The sequence below is a fragment of the Raphanus sativus genome, chromosome 3 (genome assembly GCF_000801105.2).
Source record: "Raphanus sativus cultivar WK10039 chromosome 3, ASM80110v3, whole genome shotgun sequence".
NCBI lineage: Eukaryota > Viridiplantae > Streptophyta > Magnoliopsida > Brassicales > Brassicaceae > Raphanus > Raphanus sativus.
The window spans coordinates 7,275,064-7,279,605 of NC_079513.1; the positions used below are offsets into that span (position 1 = coordinate 7,275,064).

The 4,542-nt window shown below is 30.9% G+C and overlaps 1 long non-coding RNA gene across 1 annotated transcript; it reads left to right on the top strand.

Annotated features, from left to right (window-relative positions):
- Positions 1-828: 828 nt before the first annotated feature.
- On the top strand, positions 829-1,637 carry LOC130510182 (uncharacterized). Its single transcript, XR_008943860.1, has 2 exons — positions 829-1,038; positions 1,270-1,637. It is a non-coding gene; the product is annotated as an uncharacterized LOC130510182 (long non-coding RNA).
- The last annotated feature ends 2,905 nt before the right edge of the window (positions 1,638-4,542 follow it).

Here is a 4,542-nt window from a genome sequence, read left to right on the forward strand (position 1 = left end):
GGTGGAGATTTGAGTGAGATAAGGTGTTTTTGGTTCTTGGAGGCAAGAGAGGTTTTAGATTTGTGAAAGAGGTAAGAAATGAGAGGAAGAGGTCGAAAATTATGTTAGGAGGGGGTTTTGGTTCGGGTCGGGTCGTGGGTAAACGGGTCTGGGTCGAAAAAGAGAAGAAAACTTACATGGAGCGGGACGCGGTCGATGGATCAGCACGCGGGCTTGGAGCAGGACGCGGGTCGTCGAATGGAATGCGCTGTCCGTACTGCTGCACGCCCGGGTGAGGAAGCTCGGTCTCGTCTCTCCGGTCTTCTTCTTCACGCCCGGGATGTGCTTCCCGGTCTCGTCTCTCCGGTCTTGCTTCTTCACGCCCGGGATGTGCTTCCCGGTCTCGTCTCTCCGGTCTTGCTTCTTCACGCCCGGGATGGTGATTCCGGTCTCGACCATTCCGGTCCAGTCGAGTCTAAGGGAGTACTTGCTTGGCTGAGCATCATTCTTCACCTCCTTTGGATCTTTGAACTCTCAAACACTTCACATCATCTCATAGTATGCTCCAACACCTGATAGGGACATATGAATGCAATATGGATCCTAAAGACACTAAGATCTAAGCTATATGATCAAAATGCACAAAGATATGAAGGTTAAAAACATGTAATTATGCAAGATATCAGTTAACCTGATCGTGTTGATTTTTTTTTTTTAATTTGGTTATTCTTTTAGAATTAAAGTCAACTTTTTCCTACAACTTTCGTGAAACCTTCGAGTATGGCGTCTTCTTAAAGCGGGAAGAAGGCTTTGTGGTGTAGGAGACAAACTCTTCATCGTCACCTGAGAAGGAATATGTGACAGAGGAGAGAGATGAAAAGGCCAGTGATTGCTTCTCTGGTGTTCAGATGGGCTTGGATCACTCCCGAATCTGATAATACTCCTCTTTCAATTGTCCTTATAATATCAGTTGAAGTTCATGCTTGGCTTTACTGGTTAAGCAACTGAAGAGTCATTGTCCTCCTTATGATTCTGAGCTTGAGTAGTTTAAAGGATTTGGTATGAAGTTGAAGTAAGTGTTTGAATTGACTGTAGAGCCAAAATCTTGAGTATTGCTTTGTGATCATGTGATCTCTATTGTACAATGACCACATAAACATGATTAGTTTATTCATCATTTCCTTACATTGATGGGCTTAGTCCTTAACTTTATCTCGCCTTGAATCTTTTTCTCTGTTATGACTTGACTCGATGCTGTTTTTTTTGTTTGTTTCATGATACTGTTATTAGGCTTGACTCAAGCTAAATGTGTTTAAGGTGAAGAAGCATAAAAGTAGTGTCTGCGTGTTGATTTCCGGAGGAGCTGGTGCTTCCATCTCATAGTAGCAGCCGAAGCAGAAACAGTACTGGCGTTGATTACTTCTGATCCATGCTATCAGTTCTGACCTATTAATAAACATTTGCAATGGTCCGCTTATACAGGAGAAAACCATACTCCATATATCTGAGCTATCGTCACACTTGAGATGAAGATGATCTCTGGTTCTGGATCCCGAGAACAGAGGCAGCTTGATGTTTGGCTGAGTATGCTTGAAATGAAAATATTTACGTATGTGGCTTACACAACTTAGTACTATAAAATTGTTTTATTTTTTGAATTGATACAAAAAGGTTCATTTTTCTCGAACAAACATGTGAAAAAGCAAAGATAAAACAAAGTTTCATTTCTGTTGAACATCATGTGAAAAAGCGAAAATAAACAAATCAATTGAATACGTTAAAACTAACAATTAATTAATTACTGATTTCTTAATAAAAATATATACAACCTGTCTGTACATATTGTATAGGTTTACATATGCAATTAGTGGTATCAATTGTTTTGTTTTGTATTGATACATTTTTATTAATTAATACAAAGAAGGGTTCATTTCTCTTGAAAGTGAAAAAAGTAAAGAATAGTAATCAATAAAGAGTGATTAACTCATAATATACAATCAACCTTGCTTAAAAATTTTAAATGAAAAATAAAATATATAGATAAAATTGCTGTAAAACAATTATGAAATCTTAATATTATTTTAAAATAAAAGTAAATTACAGATTTTAAAATAAATTTGTATTATTATTTTATTTATTTTCCCGCCCGTAGAGCGGGTTTACCCTAGTACACATATACATACACATTGACGTGATCACCTATATAACTAAATATTCACCATAAGAAAGTATCTAATTCTCTTGGAGGTTGAAATGTTGGTTTTCTTAATGTTTCTTTCATTATTTACTAAATTGTAATAAAATAATATATTTTAATAATTTTCTTTTCTTCTTTTCAACTATTATCCATTTAAAAACTATAATATGAAACCATTGGTTCGGCATCAGAACTATCTAAAACTCATATAACACTAAACAAATAATAATAGTTTTTGGTTATCACCGAATGTATCTAAAAATTACTATTAAAAATTATATAAAAACTACTATTAATACGATTTATATTGTTAAAATCAATAAAAACAAATTTCTATGAGTAAAAATGTACAACTCCTTATATTATCTCTAACATATATGAAAATTCAAACAAAAAAAAATTAGATTATCTTAAATAAAATACATAATCTTAAAATGTCACCAATTTGTTTTTTCAAACAGCACTAATAATATTAGATGTCCTTTTTTCTTCAACGGTTATTTAGATTTAATTTGATTTGATTTTTTCATGAGTTTAGAAATTGTAGAAGGAAATTATTGGTTCAACATAAAACAGTCTAAAATTCATATAAAATAAAACTAAAGAAATAATAATACTTTGGGTTTTATCACCAAAACATCCGAAAAACTTCACTAAATACAACCGAAAAAAAAATATGGGTTTAGAATGGTAGTTATATATCATCCTGCAGAAAAACTTAATTAAACAAAACATGAAAAACCGATTCTGATTTTGTAGAACTAATGTCTTCTTATCTTAAGAGAAATGTAATTCATAATTTCATCCTGCACAAGGTGCGGATTACTACCTAGTACTATATTATATAGAAGTGATTTTGCTGATTTGTCACTCTCTCCATAGTTTTAGGTTATTTTGTTTATTTTTCATGTTTCCCACAGTTCTAGAAAATTTTGGTTATGTATTATAAGCTTAATAATTTAAATTAATAGTTTTAGTTATAAATATATATATAAAGTTAATTTTAATACATATGATTTGTCTTGCTCCCCAGAATTCTAGATTTAGCCATATTTTATGGTTAATTATTAACTTTAATTAATAATTTTAGTAATTTAACTGATAATTTATCATTATCTTGATAATAATTTAAAAAATTCTACAATAATATCATAGTTAAATTATATTAAATTTATTTATATTCAAATGGGCAATTGCACTTAATACACATGAAAAAAAGATTATTTAGGTATTCCGTTATACACTGTTCGACTTTTCAATATCCCAAAATTGACCCTATAAGTAGACACTAGATTCTGACCCGCCTTATAGAAGGCGGGTATATTTTTTGTTTTATTTTTTCAATCATATTTGTGTATAAATTTTAATTAAAATATATTTTAATAAATCAATAGCAATTTAAGAATTGATCTGGTATAGCCTCAGTTAGGGCTGGATTGTCGGTCAAACCCGCCAACCCGCATGTTTCAATTCTGTTTTGGTAAAAAAATATGACCCGTACAACCCGCAAACAAATAATTTATACTGGCACCCATCTCATTTAATTTTGCGGTTATCAGGAGTTATAAGTAGAGGTTATAAAATATGTTGATCAAAGTATTTATTAAGATAATATTGACAGTTATAAAATATGTTGGATACAATATATATCAACTGGTCATACTTGTTTTAATAGAATAGATTACTTTTAAAAAAATAATTATATAATTTAATTATTATAAAACTATATTTATAATAAAAATTATATATATTAAAATTTTAGAATTGTTTTTTTAATTACCATATTTTTAAAAAAGTGTTTACTTTTTTTTTAAATACTTTTCGGGTCGACGGATACCCGCAATCCAAAATCTACCAATCCACATCCACCCCTGATAAAATACTCATAACCCGCATCTGCAAATCGATTTTCCAAATAGTTGAACCAAATTTATGATCCGCCTTTAAAAGTACGGATATATTTTTGGTTTTATATTTTTTAAGAAATATATTTTTTATAAAATCCAGGCGGTAACTAATTATCTCTTAATATTTAATTTTTCTCTATGGTATATTTAATTTTTCTCTCACATCTCTGAACCTATAAATATAGCTGCAAAAAATAGACACAATTCGAAATTGAAATTAGTATAATAAGACCATGTTTATTAATGTAGGGTTCTTAAAGTGAGATTCTTAACGTAATATAAGAACCGTCTCTTAACTTTAAGTAAAAAGTTATTAAGAGACGGTTCTTAGTTTTTCTTACTCAAAGTTAAGAACGGTTTTTATATTACGCCAAAAACTTCATCCTAAAACCCGTAATAAACATGTCCTAAGGAGTTTGATTTAGATAAACAACAACAAATAAGTTCCATGGTATAGTA